This window comes from Gopherus flavomarginatus, chromosome 5 (genome assembly GCF_025201925.1).
Source record: "Gopherus flavomarginatus isolate rGopFla2 chromosome 5, rGopFla2.mat.asm, whole genome shotgun sequence".
Classification (NCBI taxonomy): Eukaryota; Metazoa; Chordata; order Testudines; family Testudinidae; genus Gopherus; species Gopherus flavomarginatus.
In genome coordinates this window covers 28758394-28776591 of record NC_066621.1, presented here as the reverse complement: position 1 = coordinate 28776591, position 18198 = coordinate 28758394, and the positions used below count along the sequence as shown (strand labels likewise).

Sequence of the window (18198 nt, the reverse complement as noted above, 5' to 3'; positions counted from 1 at the left end):
TATAGGGATCCTGGGGGAGCTTAGGGGTTTGTGGGGGGCACAGATACCTTCATCCAGGCAAGAGGGGTCCTGGGGGCCTTAGGGGGTTCGTGTTGGGCACAGATACCTGCGTATAGGCTGGAGGGGTTCCGGGGGGCTTAGGGGGGTTGTGGGGAACTCAGATAACTATGTCGGGTCTGGAGGGGTCCCATCACGGCCTAGGGGGTTGTGTGGGGCACAGACACCTTCATCCAGGCAAGAGGGGTCCTGGGGGCCTTAGGGGGTTCGTGTTGGGCACAGATACCTGCGTCTAGGCTGGAGGGGTTTTGGGGGTCTTAGGAGGGTTGTGAGGGCACAGATACCTATGTCCATGCTGGAGGTGTCTCGTCATGGCTTAGGGGATTCGTGGGGTCAGAGATACGTACGTCTAGCTTTGGCAGCTGTGGGATCCCCAGTTTATTTGTTGTTGGGGCATGGGATGTGGAGTGTTGTAACCCTTGTCAGGGACTCTAACCCAGACGGCAAAGTTCGTTGTCTGACCGCGAGAGAGACAGGCAACACCAGCAAGGTCCGATCAAAAGCTCTTTATTGACAAGTGCACACATCAATAGAGAGTAGCTCGTCTCCAGAGAGAACCAGCCTGCTCTTTACATCTTAGTATAAGCCTATATAGACAGTTCCGTCGCGTCATAAATTATTCACTGGAGCAACCCACCCCCTTCTTCTAACAACTAGAAACTAGACACCTTTAGTATACATGCATGCCTAAAGTTAGAAATGTAGGGGAGTTAAAAACAAACAAAGAACAAAACCAGGGAGTGAAAACAAGGAGGCTGGGAAACTAGGACTCTTATCAGTTCTTCGAAGGAGCTGCCCGAACACAGCACATCTGGTACTATGCCAGGAATGCAGCTTCTCTTTTATCTCACTTTTTCCCAGCGCTTGTGAGACATGCTGCTGCTTCTCAGTGTTTTCCACTCAGGGATTACCCACAAACCTGTGTTAGCCTGACTTTGGTCAGGTTGGCATACCTGGTTTTGTCTGCTATATCTTTATTCAGGCCTAACACCCTGACTGTGTGGATGAGGAACTGTGAAAAGGCGAGGGGGGGGCGGTCTCTCAGCAGGGGAAAAGGAGGACGGGTGGGGAGACGGTCTGCCTGGAACCGGGACCTCCTTTTACTTTGGCTGGAGAGGGCAGAACCGGCCCCGGGGCAGGCTGGGAGATGTAGTTCCTGACTCTCCCTGAACAGGAAGTGACGTTGGCGAGGGAGGTAGATCCAGACTACCAGCGCGCGTGGGCCACTCCGGCTCTGCCTGGCTCGCGCGGGGCCGTTGGAGCCTCTCCCGGGCCGGAGAAGGGTTTGTGCCCTTGGAGCTCTGGGCATGCGCAGATCACGGCCAGACAGCTGCCGCATTAACCCCCTGTGGGGGCGGGCAGGGGCTGGGAGGTGAGACGGGGCTGGGGGGCTGGGAAAGGGGCGGGTGGGAAATGTCTGCGCAGCCCGGACATGGCTGGGGGGGAGGGGAAGAGCAGGTGACCCCCGAGGAGCGGGGAGAGAAGGGGGGGCTGAGATCCCAAGAGAGCCACGAGCGGCACCCAGGGTGACCCCCCTTCCCTCAAACCCCTGAGAAGTTCCCTGTTCCCCTCCCCCCATTGTGCCCCATTTTCTCTCCGTTTCGCCGGTGTCCAGCTCTCATTGTGGCTGGTGGGGTTTTGAGGGGTATCTGGGATCCCTGGCCAGGGACTCTGCGGACTGGGTGCCAGGGAATATCTGGTGGGCTCCTGGCTGGGTTTGTTGGGGTGTCTGGGGACCCTGGCTGGGGGTTCTGGGCTCTGGGTACTGGAGGGTGTCTGGGGGCCATTACTAACCCTGATCCTTCTCCTGGATCAGTTTGTGCCAAAATCCTGGCTCCAGGCACTGCCAGGCAGTCCCCGGCCAGGCCCAGTCACTGTGATAACTTTCTATCCACTTGTCAAACACTGTGAGGCAAAATCACTGATTTTTCTTTTTTCCTCTCTTGAAAACTGCTGGAACTTCCAGTTCCATTGGGAATATTCATTCCCTCCCCCCCAGCCCTTATCCTAGATCTGGGGGTGAGGGAGGTGGGAAGGGGGTCAGCACTGCCACACAATGGTCTCTTCCACAGCATTCTAAACTCATTTCTGAACTCTGGTTTCATTGAGACCAATTTTATGCATCCGAAGCAGTGAGCTTTAGCTCACGAAAGCTCATGCTGAAATAAATTTGTTAGTCTGTAAGGTGCCACAAGTATTCCTGTTCTTTTTGCAGATACAGACTAACACAGCCGCTGCTCTGAACATTGAGACCAATGTTAATCCAGGGTCACTGCGTGGAAAGACAAGGAGTGACTCAAGAAGGACAGTGAGGCGAATGGGATCAGCAATTGTACCTGTGAGGAGGGGTTCTCATTAGCTGCTCTCCCCAGAGAGCTAAAGGAGGGAAGCTGCTCAGATGCTCTGTCTCTCTCTGCTCAGGATATTGGGGTTCAGCTTCCTGAGTCAGATGCTGTAGCCTCCATTGTGATCTGGGAGACCAGGCTTGGCAGCTGCTGCTCCCTAGTGCGGTTCTGTGCTGGGAAGTGACTTTAGTTAAAGCTTCTTTTCTGCCCAGCCCAGGTGATGACTTTCTCCAGCTCGTACTAGCCCCTTGTGGGAGACCTGGGCTCTGTTAATACCAATTCTACCACAGACTCCAGGTAACTGAAAGACCTCAGGGAAAGTGCTGGGGTCTGGCAAGAAAGTGACTCTGCACAAACAGCCCTTCCTCTTTTCTCCTCCCATTAGAGGTTGCCAGGAGAAAATCCAGCCATGGGAGAGCAAAACCCCCAGGAATGGAAATTTCCCAGCCAGAAGGGCAGGGAGAGAGGACAGGGGAAGGAGAGACTGAAAGGGGCAGTGGGTGAAATGAGTGGGGGGAGAGATTTCCAGCTCTCTAGTCCACCCAGACACATGTATTGCTGCATCCCTGGGCAGAACCACTTTCCAGTGAACAAAACAAGGATCAGAGACAGGAAAAGCCAGATCCTGACTCCATATTCCCCTGCTGGGGTGTGGCTGCCGTGGGGTCAGTGTCCGAGGGAATCCCTGACAGTGACTCCTTTGGTTCTGCTTTTTTCTAGCCTTGTGTTCAGAGACTTTGTTATGAGGTGAGGGGAGAGAGAAGGGAGGTTAAAAATCTCTCTGTGGGCTTAGCCTGGCAGCAGGGGCCAGGTCTACAGTGTAATAACATGCTTGATCTCTTTCTCAGCATGGCAGAATCTGGGGTGTCTGTTTGCAGGGAAAGGGCCTGGGAGAATCATCTGGTGGAATTAACAAAAGCCTGTTCTGAAACCCCCATAACTGCCCTTCTCACCCAGACAGGTTGTAGAATGACGTCCTTTTTTTGCTCCAGCTCATCCCATCCTCCCAAGGGAGAGGGAAGAGAAATGGGTGCAGGGGAGCCTGTTAAGGAAGAGATTATCGGGAGGTTGCTGGTGGGTTCCTGCAGGGCGGGAGAGGGACAGCAAATACACCAGAGATGGGAAGATTTGCACAGTCTGATTTGGAGGTTGGAGTGGGGCAGGAAATGCACAGGGTGGGGAAGGGAGGAGGACAGCTTGAGATAAACCTGCTGAGAGTTGTTTATTAAGTGGCCTAGATTATAGGAAGAGACCCATGAGATTAGGTGGTGGAAATACCCTAATTTGTGAAACTGAGAATAACCCACCTTCATAGAGCTAGTCAAACTGACCAGACCGCCAGTGCTCGAGCCCGACCTGACTAACCAGCGGCTGCTGTGAGATATGAAGGGGGCACCCATCAGTGAGGTTTAGGGGAGCTGCCTCTCCCTTCATATCCAGCTACTCACGATGAGGTTAATGGGCTTCCTACCAGGGAGCTCTCCCTGGACCCTGCTAGGGGCTCCATCTCCTGTATCAGTCGGTGGCTAGTAGGGGGGTGATGGATCTGCTGGGAGAGACAAGGGGCTCTCTCTTGGTCCCATTAACCTGGTGTTTCCAGGATGCTCTTTGCAGGGTGGGGGTGGGACTCTGTTAACTATGATCCACCCAGAGCTTGCATTTGATTGGTTCCTCTCCCCCACAAAGAGTGGCGCTGAGAGTGGGACATCACGTACTGAGTGTTGGACTCTTGCTCTTTCAGGGGCCGGTGACCTTCGAGGAGGTGGCTGTGTATTTCACCAGGGAAGAGTGGGCTCTTCTGGACCCCCCCTCAGAGAGCCCTTTACAGAGATGTCATGCAGGAGAACTATGAGAATGTGACCTCAATGGGTAAAGATTCCCATCCCCTTAGTTCTTGGAATAGGAAATGAAGAGATAAGGTTCATGCCAACCCCACAATGCCACCTCTACTCTGCCCTGTTTCAGCATCACCCCAATATGCCAGTGACACACACACACTGCCACAGGCCCTCCCCTGCTGCAGAACATTTTGGGAACAGAGCACAGGAGCCGTATCGCACAATGTCAAATAGCTCCTGTTTGCTCAAGTGAACTTCTTTGAGATGGGACGACCATATCTGCATGGAGTATTCGAGATGTGGGCGTACCATGGATTTATGTAGACGTAATAGGAGATTTTCTGTCTTATTATCTATCCCTTTCTTAATGATTCCCAACATTCTGTTCACTTTTTTTCACTGCTGCTGCAGATTGAGTGGATGTTTGCAGAGAACTATCCACAGTGACTCCACGGTCTCTCTCTTGAGTGGAAATAGCTAATTTAGACCCCATCATTCTGTATATATAGTTGGGATTATGTTTTCCAATGGGCTGCAGTATATGTTATCCTGACATCTAGTACTGCTGAGATCCTGAATTCAGTGATATCCCTGCCCTTCCTGTTCCCTTTCTCCACCGAACCCCACCAGCCCATGCTTCCTGTTCCCAGCTTCCCCAGGACTCTCTCTCTTTGTCTCTGTCTCTGGACCTCTCTGTCAGCAAGAAGCAGTGCCAGGGAGACTTGCCTTCTCTCTGGAGTCTTCGATTTCTGGAACATAGATTTACTTTCTCTGTGTTTTAGGAGACTCTTTGAAATTGAGTGCCTGTGATATTAACCACAATGCAACCTGAACTGTTGAACAGCTCTGTCCCCTCAGTTCCCAAGCTGGGGTGCCTTTTCCACTGCTCTGCTGTGAGAGCAGCCACTCCTGGGCAGTTCACACTCGGTCTCCAGGATGTAACTCACTACAGTTTTGAGTGCTGCTAGTCAGTGACTCACAAATTACAGTACCTCACAGGAGAACCCCAGAAAATTCTCTGCTCCCTGACTTTCCCCAGAAATGTGCATCTTTCCCTGTCCAGCACACTCCTGAACAACGCAAGCTCATATGAAGTCTGTCATTTCATCAGTGGAAAATGACGTGTGCCAGCCTTGTTATCCCAGATGAAGTTTCCAACACACTTTAATACAACCACACTGCTTAGATAAAGAATAAAACAAGATTGTTAACTATCAAAAAAAATTTTAAGATACAGATAATGAGGCATAAAGCTCAGAATTGTTTACAAAATAAATGCAAGATAAAACACTGAACTAATGTTTAAGTTAACAAGCTGAAACGGATTCAAGGCAAATGTTTCTGTCACCCTGTGCTGAGACAGGCTGGTTTTCCTTTCAGCCAGGACTCGGCCTAACCCACCTCTGCCGCCCACGTTCAGTTCTTCAGGAGTTGTCATGAGCAGAGGGAAAGGGGAGAGAGAGAGTGTCTCATGCATTTTCCTCACCTCTTTTTATAATTCAGTCTTTTGTACTAGAAACCACTTCAGTTCTCAGCTCAGTCACGGTGACAGGCTGTCTGTTGGAGATGAGAGAATTGTGCGGGAAAGTCTACAGAAAGAGCTTTGGAGCTTTGGTCAAGCTAGTAGGCCTAAAGTATTAGCTGAGCTTGTTTCTCTGTGTAAAGGGCAGAGAAAGGCAAAGTGGAATGGAAAGTCCCCAAATTGGGGAACAATGGATTTGTGTGCCGAAGGGGCCTAAGTAGGTGAAGTGGAAAGTTCCCAAACACACTGATTTGCAATAACTGAGATTGTGAAACATAACCACAGTGGAAGTGTTAGAAAAGTCAAACCACAAACTAGAGTAAGAATAACAATAAGAGGAGAGGCCGGATATGAAAAACTGATTGTTCAGCTTGCTTTTGACCTGCATCATATTTTGCAATATATTCCAAATAAGGTAATTAATGTGCAACCTATGTGTCATTGTTTGTGGCTTTAAGCTTTAAAAGGCTTGTGTGATTTTTAGGTCAGGGGGACAGTATTCCAATAGCTGTCGTCCCCTGCATGCTTGTAACCAAGAAAAGAGCCTCAGGCTGAGCTGATTGAAAATCAGTCGTGTGGTCATTTCCCACAACATCTTCAAGAGGTCCCTGTGATGGAATGTAGATGTCTTCTTCACACCTTCCCCCTGCAGGAGAATGGCTATTTGACCATCTGTTTGCCTTGCTGTCTCTGAGGAACTGGTCTGTCGGTGTTCCCCAGAACTGTAACTTTTTCAGTAATATCATACTGTAAAATCTCATAACTTTACATACAGTGTTACTACACATTTTAACAGGAGGATAATATTCAGTAGGTTATGGGTTTTCAAGTGATACCTCACAAGCCATACTGTGTACCAAATTGATCATAATTTTCTAGAAGAGTGAACACGGGTACAGACTGACACAGTGTCTGTGTGTGTGTTCCCAGCAGATAGGTGGGTATTTCAATCCCTCCAAGCATAGTGTTCGGCATCTTCATGGACCTGGGGAACTGGTCCTGGAAATTCACTGGTTTACCAAGTGTGACACTGTATGGAATTGTGAGACACTTTGGTATTAATAATAAAATAATAAAATCTGATAAAATTTCAATGAATTGTGCTAGATATGCCATGGAAGGTGTCAGGGAAAATGTTATGATTTTCCAAGTATGATCATTTTGTTTCTATGTTTCTATCACCTTTGTACTGTGAGCTATAGATATGTACGGTATATCTGTATTTCCAGACTTGGGCAGTGTTTCTGGGCGACACCTCCAGACATATTGGCAACAACACTGCCTAGCCTGTTTGATGGCCCATTGAGGGTCATCAGCTGTACAATGAGCCCATGGAAAGGAGCAAGGGGATACACCTATTGAGTCAGCAAGACATTTCTGGGTAAGCCTGTGTACTGAGACCTCCAAGGCTTTTCCATACCATGTGCTGTGAATCTTGTGTTTGGGACACAGGAATAACAAGCCACATAGCAAAAGGAATATAAAGCGCAGCTGCATCATCTCCATCTTATCTTCAATCCCCCTTCCTACTTCTGGAGCAACTTCTCTACAAACTGAACCCTGGAACAAAGGACTGAATGACCCATCCAAGTTGTGGATGTGTTCCAGTCAGACTTTCACACCGGCAACTCACTAATACTGCTAAGAACCTGATCTATCCATTTTGGAATGTATCTGACTGGTTTCCCATTTAACTTCATTCTATCTTATTTCATTTAAACCTTTAGTTTAGATGCTAAAGGATTGGCTGGCAGTGTCGTATTTTGGGTAAGATCCAAACCTGTGCTGACCTGGTAACGTGGCTGACCTTTGGGGTCAGAAGATCATTTTGTTTATGTGAGCAGTTTTTAAATAATCTCTCACTGTGCTGAATCTAGGTGCTGATTGGGAGTTAGAAAACTGGGATGCAATGAAGGGGGCTGTGTGATTTCTTTTTTCAGCTTCTCGATAACCCGTGTGGGTGATCTCTTTTTCAGCCTGCCCTGATCTTGGTATTTTCAGTGAGAACTGCCTCTGGCCAACCAGGTCACACTAAGCACTGAAGTTAAATAAACAGAATGTGTTTTATGACAAAGTCTTATGAAATCAACTGAACTCCTTTGTTTTCTTTCATCTCAGCAAAGTTTCCTGTTACCCAGCCTCATGTGATCTCCCAGCTGGAACAAGGGGAAGAGCCATGGGTCCCAGACCTCCAGGGCTCTGAGGAAAGAGAGATCCTGAGTGCTCCCCGCACAGGTGGGAAAACATTAAACCAACTCAGAATCTGTAAGTGCCTGAAGGAAACATCTGGTATGCCCATCAAAGCCCTTGGGAGGTCTCTCAGTTCATTATTGTCCCTAGCAGGGGTTGTATCCTCCGGGAAAATATAGCTCATGGCTTCCTGTAGATCCTAGCAAACACCAGGCATTAGCTTCCTCCCTTCCCCCTGCGTATTTGAATGGGATGTGAAGGCTGAATTCATCCCCCTCCTCTGTCCTATTTAGGGGAAGAGTTTGGGGGAGTTCAGTTCCTGATTTTTATTTGACCTGTCTTCAGCCTTTGTTTTGGTTTAGTCTTCCCCCTTTCCATCCCTGTTTGAGATTTCTGTCTCTATCACAGCAGGTGATGCAATGGCATGTGAGAAAGAGGAGCAGAATTCTCAGAAGGAAAATGTTGAGCAAGTGGATAAACACAGAGCATTATCGCAAAGATCGAAAAGGAATGTGTCCAGGATTAATGAGCAGGGAAACTCCTTTGAGATTCAGCACAGACCAGAAAGAGTGCAGGGAAACCAGCCAGGGGAGAAATTGGATAAATGTATTTCCTGTTGGGGAACTCAGAAGGTCCTCATGGAAACCACAACACAACAGGAAATCCTTAGGCGAAAGAGAAAAAATACATGCACTGAGTGTGAGAAAAACTTCACTCACAGATCAAGCCTTTCTGTTCATCTGAGAATCCACACAGGGGAGAGGCCCTATGAATGCAGTGAGTGTAGGAAAAGCTTCACTCACGGATCAGCCCTTTCTAGACATCAGAGGATCCACAAAGGGGAAAGACCCTACGAATGCCGTGAGTGTGGGAAAACCTTCACTCACAGATCAGCCCTTTCTGAGCATCAGAGAATCCACACAGGGGAGAGGCCCTATGAATGCAGTGAGTGCGGGAAAACCTTTTCTTGGCACTCAGCCCATGTTAGCCATCAGAGAATCTGCAAAGGAGATCAACATTGTAAAAATCTCTAGGGCTATCAAGACTCTCTTTTCTTTAATACTTTTCCTGATTCCCACATAGTAACTTTTAAAGCTCTTTGACCTGTTTGCAGCACCGTTATCCCTCAGCTTGTCCAGATGAGTGACCCATTTTTGCCTTTTGCAGTTCGCCCTCTTTTGAGGTGGAGCTATTTGTCCTTTCTATTGTCCCACAAGTAATTTGAGTATGCCCTTCCTATGAGGAACCAGGGAGCGTCACATTTATACCATTCCTCCTATTGCAAAGTTATTGTTAGAGTCACCAGTGATAGAGATTGTATCATTGACAGTTGTTCTCACGTTGCTTTGGGTTGTGCTGAAGAGCAGTTATATTGGGAATTTTTCAAATTAGATGTAAATGAAGAGGAGCTGGGGCAGGAAAAAAGTATAATTTCAGCTTCCGTGACACTGGAAGGAGATGGGGTGACTCAAAGATTCCCTCCTTCCCCTTCACTGCAGAACTGTTATCTTTTGCCTGAGCCATGCAGAGTTTATGTTCATCACATTCTATCCATCCACTTCTCAAAGTGTCATGTGATGAAGCATTCTCTGTTGTCTGTGCTTGCAGATGATGTTTTTACTACTTTAATCCTATATAAGAGTCGCTGTGACTGGAGATGAAAGTGTCAAAGTCCTGGGAGGAGAATTCAAATGGATCCCAAATAGAGTGTGATCATTTAGAGTTTAAAACTCAGGTTCCATTTATTGTAAAGCCATTTCTGGCAAGAGGGGTGTTTTTCCCTCATGGGGATGCTAGGATACTAAAAAATTTCGTAAATAACATAACTGACTATGGAGACAGGGATGAGGGAAGCAGGTTTGAATGGATCAGAGGACAATGTGGTGGGAGAATCTCTTGTCCCGGTTCTGAATAATCAGATGTAACCTGCTCTGGAATTTCACTTGATGCTTTCTTTGTAATGTATTCTCTCTCTGTGATGTGGGTTTCTATCTTTCCTGAAGGCTGTGTTTGGTCACCCAGTTGGATATTAGTTCAGTTTGATAGGATGTAGCTCAAATTTATTGAAGAATTAAAGACAATGACCCTTTGCTAAAGTCCTCATTTATGATTTCAGTTTTGCTTTTTCCCCATCCCTCCATGATGACATGGAGAAAGTTGAAGTGCAGTTCTATCAACAGGAGAGAACTCTCTAATTTACTGGACAGGCTAACAAAGAAACAGCAGTGATTTAAAATCTCCACTCAGAAATGGTGAACAACAGCACAACCCCAATTAACTGAAGGAAGTGCATATGATCACAGTGTATTTCAGTTATTTAAGGCAATATAGCCTCGAGATCTGGGAAGAGAATTCCATGGTAAGTGGTTTTGAACTAGGCAAAATGCTCATGTGTCTGGTTCCCAAAGCATTTGTAACCCTGGCCCTACAGAAGATCTCTCCTAGCTAATCCTATGCTGTGAGAAATGCAGCCGTTCATGACACAGATGTTGAGGAAATAGAAATGGAGTTTTTGTCGAATTTATCATTTGTAGGTTATAAAGATGTGTATAAAATAAAACCAGTGTTGAAAATGTAATATCTTCAGAAAAATGCCCATTTTTTAATAGGATCTCCAGCTGTGGTAACTAACGAAGATTCTGATCCAGGCCTGTATCCAGTCCCTTTCCTGGACCTGTACCACTGAATTAAAGAAAAATTGGGTATGTTTCAGGAAGCCATTCCTCATTAACACTGTTGAGATTTTAAGTGGTTTTGTAAAGGATTCTCCTTCAGAGAAGTGTAAATTTCCCCTATCCAAGACCAAGGATTTGGAAAGAACTGAGGTTGAAAGAGTCCACACCCAGTTCTTGGTTTCCACCCCAGTAAAGGAAGCTATGGTGACCCAAGGAAAATTGTTTGTACAACTCCACTTCCTACTTCAGTGTCCCTGATTACACTTCCAAAGTATGCCAGGGTTAGACTGAGAACTGTCATCCTTCACTGTTTGGATGCAAAGAGAGAGTGCTCCATAGGACATTCCTTCCCTGTGGATCCCAAACTGGCTGCCTGGCTGGGTAACAAGGACTTTCAGGCTGTAGAAATGATGGTAACAAATGAGGCGATGAATTTGTCAGCCTCCAATTTCAGACTTCCGGATACTCACATGTTGAGTCCTGATGCTATGGTTTTGTGGCTGACGCTGTGTCTACACAATTAAGCTGATGTTGGCACAGCTGCACCAATGTAGCTGAGCGGCTGTAGCACTGCTATTACAGATGCTCTAAGCCAATGGGAAAGATTTCCCCCATCGGACTTGATTAGTGCAGCCCCCGCAAGCAGTGGTGGCTTTGTTGGCAGGAGAAGCTCTCCCGCTCATGTAGCACTATCTACACAGGGGGTTAGGGCTGTGTAACTACGTTGCTCAGCTTTGTGGATTTTTCACACCCCAAGCAATATAGTTATCCCGATAAATGTCTTTAGTGTAGACCAGAGAGGTTTCTCTTGTGCTTTATGCATTTACATTACTTCTCTATCTCCTCCTACTTTGAAAGATTAGAAAATGTGAAAAGAGAGGTATTTTTCTCCATGATGCAAACATTCCGACATAGAAGACCCCTTCTACCAACACGTATGGCAGAAGATCCAGAGATATATGAACTCACAGAAGTGGTTGGGTCCTACATTGGGACAAACCACAATAAGAACCAGCGTTCAGTTGTTGCAATAGGGATTAAAAGAAAACTAACATATGACAAAAATTTGTGATCTTTGAATATGTTATTGTTACCAATTAAAATGAAATTATAGGTGAAGTTATTGTTTAAAGAGTAAGAGACTGTGTGATAATCTGAATTATTTTGGAAAACTGAAAGTTGTCTTGTTTTTGTTAGTCATACAGGAAATGATGGCTAATCTTGAAAAGTTAATTTGATTTAATTTACCCTGGTTCCTCAACTGTTGCTACAGCTCTAGTACCCATCAATCCAAAGACTGAGAGAAATGGAGAGTTCCAACCATTGTCCTTTTAGTATCTTATTGTTCCTCTCCCTGTTTTTTGTGCTGGCCTTTCTCTATCATTTTCTGCCTTTGTTTAGTTGATAACAGTTGGTTTCCATCACTCACATTTGTTTCTTAAAATCTTTATCCGTTAAATAATTTTTTTGCTTGTTCGATAACTGTACTCAAGTGCTGCGTGAGATACTAGTTTTACTGTGGACCATTGTTACTGTATCTTGGGATACTTCAGGAAGAGAGGATCTGGGATTTCACCAAGTATCTGGTGATCCGGGCTGGACCCCAGAGGTGGACACACTGAAGGAACTCAGGGATTAGGGTGGCTGCTGTAGCTCAGAGGAGGGTCCTTGAGTTCCAGCAGGCTGGTGAGTTTGGTCACTAACATCCAGCTGCCAAATGCAAAGCTCCCTCTTCCTTGTGGCAGGTGGCAACAAGGAGACTCACAGCCGTCAGTACCCTGAGAAAGGTCACAATGTGTCTCTATGTTGAGCCACCTGTCAAATTTGCACAGGGAAAGCTCCCAATAGCACAAAAGTCTTCCCTATGAAATCATGGAACATGTGCACTTCGCTCTGTGAAAGCATGTAAAGAATCCAAGCGCTGGAGGACAGGGTTTGGGTCCAGAGTGACCTAGACAAATTGGAGGATTGGGCCAAAAGAAATCTGAGGAAGTTCAACAAGGAGAAGTGCAGAGTCCTGCACTTAGGACGGAAGAATCCTATGCACTGCTACAGACTGGGGACTGACTGAGTGAGGGGGCATTTGATAGCAGCCTTCCACTACCTGAAAGAGCAGGATTGTGGACTTTCTCCTGGCCACTTTTGCTGGGCTGGGCAGGCAGCCTGGAAGCCTTTCTAGAAGAGAATTGGGAACTGAGTTAGAAAAACCAATGTGGAAACCAGAACCTCAGGTTTAGACTCATTTGTTTATAATATTAAATCTTCAGTTCTAGTGTCACGGTCAATACAAATGCTTCTGCCTGATAGTTGCCCAAAGGGAAACTTAACTTCTCTGCAAAGGGAGTGGAGAGAAAACACTTTTCAGAGGCCAAGAGAGACAAGGCGAGTGAGGGTAAGAGCTTGTAGAGGACCAGCCTCTGTTGGTGAAAGAGACAAGCTTTGGAGCAAATCCAGCACCCTGCTTCAGTTTTGTGTAGCCTGAAGGGTCATCTGTTTCCTAAACAGCAGTTAGAACATAAGAACAGCCATACTGAGTCAGACCAGTTCATCTAGCCCACTGTCCAGTCTTCTGAAAATGATCAATGTCAGGCGCCCCCCAGAGGACCGCTGGGACCAACATGGAGACAACAACACCGCAACCAAGGTTAAAAGTCAATGCACGTGGGAGAAGCATCTTGTGTTTCATTCCTTATGTGCTAGTCCCATTGTGTTGCCATCTCCTTTTCTTCCTTTCTGTTAAAAGCTTTGGTGTTTTGCACTGAAACATTATTTCCCCAGCAGAGACCCAGGAGTGGTGGCTGCATTCCGGTACCAAACAGTCACTAGAAGGGGGCAGACAAAGGCCTTTAGGACGAGGCATCCCTCACTGTCAAAAAATCATCTCGCTCCTGCAGGTGACTGGCAGCCTGAAGTTGTTCCTTATCCTCCCAGAGTCTGGGGGGGCTGGAATCAGCACTACCCAGCCCCTCCATATGTAGCAGGAACAAACATAAACCTTGTCTTTAAAACAAGCTGTCCCCTTCCTTCTCAGGGAAGATTTTTCTATGAGTGAAGTTGAGTTTCAGTTCCCCTCTCCTGGGGTGGGACCAGCTCCCAATGAGCTCTGTTTTCACCTTTGCCCCCTTTCAGTCACTCTGGGATCCGAACTCTGCTCCCTGCTGTCAGGCAGCTTCCAGCCCATCCACCCTGCTCATTAATTCCATGGTCATATATCACCCCCTTTGCCAGCACACAGAGCCTGCAGGAAAGCTACTCATATTAGATGCATTGGTGGTATAGTGTTGTGCATAGGTGGTGTTCAAGCAGTTGATCTGGGTTTGTGTCCCAGCCAATGCAGTAATGCCTTTTTGTCTTCTGTATCCTCGTCTGGAAGTGGTTTAATTTCAGTCACATTTTGTTACAATCACATCCATAGAATGAGACAATAAGTGTGTCAAAGTCCAGCAGGTCATACAGAATGGAGGCACAAAAGGGGCTGGAAAGTTTTCATCTGAGAAAGAACACTTGGAAACCTGCATCTCCCATCCCCTGGCCTTCTGTGTTATGATTCCAGCTGTGTGAGCTGTTTGTATGATGTTCTGGCATGATGGGGAAATAAAGTATTGAGTCAGTTTTTACTCCTGCAGATTCCTTTGCAGTTATAATTATAATGATATGAACAAAAGGGAGGCAAAATAAAAATAATCCCCAAATTGCAATACAGGTGGGGAAAGAGAAGCCAAATACGTCAAAATAAAAATACTAAAAGGGAAAAGGCGAAGAGATCAGGTCTGTGGAGATCCCCTTGATATTTGAACTCACATTGTTAGAATCAAAGTTCAGACTTGACACTGGAAAACCTGCAACTACCTGTCTCTCTGAACACCTGTGATGAGCAAGATCGAGTTGGGACACCGGTTCTGCTTCAATCATTTATTGTCTCTCTGTTCTCTCTTTCTTCTCCCCCCAATTCCTCGTCTCCAATGTCTCTGCCCTTCTTCTCTTGCTCCCTCTCCCCCTGCCCTTTCCCAGTGGCAGCGACTCGCAGGGCTTATCCCCTACTAGCTGGTGCTCATTATCAATCAAATAAATCAAAACACTTTCACCTGCAAGTGGATTTAGCCCAGGACCCTCAGAGTCAGCAGCTGTTATACCCCACTGAGCTCTCTGGTCAGGTGTCCTAGCACTGGAAGCCTCCTGTGTAGATTCTAAAATAGCGTTTTTGCAGCAGGGGGCTGAAATATTGGACCGGACATTGTAGCTCCACTGTTATTTTATTGAATTGCTTCAAAACAGCAAGTATAGAAAGTCTCTAAGTGTCAGGGTCTCTGCCATGGAAACAGCTGCCCCTGCTCTGCAGGAATCTGTGTGTTCCACCGAGCAACATACAAACCTGCTCTGAGCTGATGGGGGAATCAGACAGTGACAGTAACGCAAATTTTCAGACTGTTAACCCAAGTCCCTTCCTTTCTTGAACCCAGGACATGTCAGTCACCTGTTAGCCATGGCATTATCTTCATCTTCAAATACCTCTCAGGATATTTCACAAAGGGAGTGAAACCCGCCCCCCTATGGCTCCCTGTTGAGGGGTTGTACTGTACCTGCTCCTGGGGACTGTCTGGTTTTATATTCTTAGAGCTTTTTCTCTTCAAACCCCTTATCCCAATCTATGGGCCACCACCGCATTTCAGAGTTCAGAATTTACTCTCATCACCCTCCTATGGCACTTTCCATGTGAATGAGACAAAGCAATGGGGGAAGCTCCGTGGCTAATGAAAACCGGTGCTTTGGGTGATTCCTGAACTCATAACCCCAGCAGTGCGCCTCCCTCACCAGCCAGTTGTATCCCTGTAAGTGCTTCATAGACAAGCTTGGGAAGTAGGCAGTTACCTCTGTCAGTGATTAACAAAGTTGGTGGCTAATTGAAAGGCTGATGGTTCAAACCCAGGTGAAGATAGAGGTGCTTAGCTTTTTTGTGAAGAGAATCCAGTACATTTTAACAGGCAGGAAAATGCCTCAATTCTGGCCTAGCCTCATTGGGCAAGCATAAGGAGTAATTTCACCAGATGTGTTGGTGGTATAGTGGTGAGCATAGCTGCCTTTTGAGCACTTGACCTGGGTTCAATTCCCAGCAAACACACTGAGGTGCTATTTTCTCAGCTGGAAACTAGTTTAATTTCCATCACATTGTATCAGTTTATCAATGGAATGAGAGAATCAATGTCCTTCAGGTCATTAAACACCCAGGGGAGGAAGAAAGGGGCAGGACTATACTGTGAGCAGGTGGAGTCACCCTGGTATTACAATGTTTGGGTTTTTTTTTTCCTTTACTTCCCTCTCCCTTTTAGACTCAGAGCATTTAAGGTTAGAAGGGACCACTGTGACCATCTAGTCTGACCTGCTGCACCTTGCTGGCCAAAAGACCCCACCCACCCACTCCTGTAAGAGATCTGGGAGGGGAGGCAGCTCTGTGCTCTGCCCCTACCCCAGGCAGCACATGGAGGCCCTCTGCTCCCCTCCCCCAATGGGTGTGCAGAGATGTGCCAGCAGCACTAAGGTGGCTCCCTGCCCACTCTGCCTCTGTCCCTCCGTGCCGCTCCCAGAAGTGTCTGGCATGTCCTAGCATCCTCTGGGGTGGGGGGATTGTCTCCACGTGCTGCCTCTGCCCCGAGAACCAACTCCTCAGCTCCCATTGGCCAGGAACTGCAGCCAATGGGAGCTCTGGGGGCGGCACCTGCAGGCAGCGGCACATGGACACTCACTGTCCCCGCTGACCTGGGAGCTGCTGTCGCAGGGTTGTGTGTACTGGTCACTTTGGGAGCTGCAGTGCCCAGGGTAAGCACCACCCCTCCTGCACCCCAACCGCCAAGCAGAAAGCCCGCACCCCTGTCATAACTTAGTCCCAGATTTGGACCTTAGCATCCAAAATATGGGGGTTAGCATGAAAACCTCCAAGCTTAGTTACCAGCTTTGACCTGGTACGGCTGCCACCACCCAAAAAATTAGAGTGTTTTGGGGCACTCTGGTCCCCACAAAAACCTTCCCTGGGGTCCCCAAGACCCAAATCCCTTGAGTCTCACAACAAAGGGAAATAATCCTTTTTCCCTTCCCCCCTCCAGGTGCTCCTGGAGAGATACACAGAAGCAACCTCCTTGAATCCAAGCAGAGGGAGTCCACCCTCTGTAATTCCAGTCCTGGAAACAAAAGCACTTTCCTCTTCACCCAGAGGGAATGCAAAATTAGGCTAGCAAATCCAACACACACAGATTTCCCCCTGATTTCTTCCTCCCACCAATTGCCTGGTGAGTACAGACTCAATTTCCCTGAAGTTCCCCACTAAAGAAAAACTCCAACAGGTCTTAAAAGAAAGCTTCATATAAAAAAGAAAGAAAAATACATAACAAATGGTCTCTCTGTATTAAGGTGACAAATACAGGGTCAATTGCTTAAAAGAATATTGAATAAACAGCCTTATTCAAAAAGAATACAAATCAAAGCACTCCAGCCACTATAGACATGTAAATACAAAAACAACAAAACCATGTTTGGTACTCAAACTTGGAAACAGAAGATTAGAAAACAGAAATCACTTCTCAAAGCTGAGAGAAAAGCAGGCAGACAGACAGACAAAGACTCAGACACAACCTTCCCTCCACCCAGAGTTGAAAAAAAATCCGGTTTCCTGATTGGTCCTCTGATCAGGTGAAAGAGACATTAACCCTTAGCTGTCTGTTTATGACATCCTGCACCCCAACCCCCAAGCAGAAAGCCCGCACCCCGCACCCAAATTTCCTCCCAGAGCTTTGCTTGTCTTCCTTTCACCAAGAACCATCCTTCTTCTAATGGGTTGCAAGTAGCCATCCCTGGGAAGCCAAGAGGCAGGCACAGGATTCTTCCTCCCAGCAGCCAACCGCACCTCCCCAGGCTTTGCAGAATGAACAGTGGTGCTCTACTAACCCCACTTAGCGACTTAGCTTCTGCTCTGCCTTCCTTGGCTCAACTTTCCTCTTTTGTCCCATTCCTGCCTCACTTCCTCCTTTAGCAAGTCACACAGAGGAGGCCAGCAGGAAGAGCTGGCCGCCATAGGCCACGCTCCCAGGGCAGAGGAGACCAAGCCATAAGGCTCCAGAAGGTGACTGGCCCAGATCCTCTAGCTTTCCTCTGCTGATGTCAAAGGCTCTTTCTCAGCCCATTTCCCCACCCTCTGTCCTGCAGGGGTTGGGTTTATCACAGGTACATGCCAGTGGCAGCAGTAAGAGCTTTGCTAGCCAGCCAGGGAAAGTAAGCAATTTTATTTCTGCTTGCTTTTGAACCAGGGACCTTTTGCGTGTTAGGCAAACGCAATAACCACTACACTACAGAAACTCTGTCAGAGGACCCTGCCCCTCCCTTCATAAGAGTATAAGAATGGCTATACTGGGTCAAACCAAAGGTCCATCCAGCCCAGTGTCCTGTCTGCCAACAGTGGCCAATGCCAGGTGCCCCAGAGGGCGTGAACCTAACAAGCAATGATCAAGTGATCTCTATCCTGCCATCCATCTCCATCCTCTGACAAACAGAGGCTAAGGATACCATTCCTTACCCATCCTGGC

At 47.2% G+C, this 18198-nt stretch overlaps 1 protein-coding gene across 1 annotated transcript in view; it reads left to right on the top strand.

Annotated features, from left to right (window-relative positions):
• The first annotated feature begins 1247 nt into the window (after positions 1–1247).
• The window catches only part of LOC127052581 (zinc finger protein 436-like), a 269164-nt gene continuing 252213 nt past the window's right edge, over positions 1248–18198 (top strand). The window contains exon 1 of the mRNA XM_050956404.1: positions 1248–1340. The gene's annotated coding sequence lies outside the window, so the exon portion shown is untranslated. The remainder of the gene's footprint in view (positions 1341–18198) is intronic.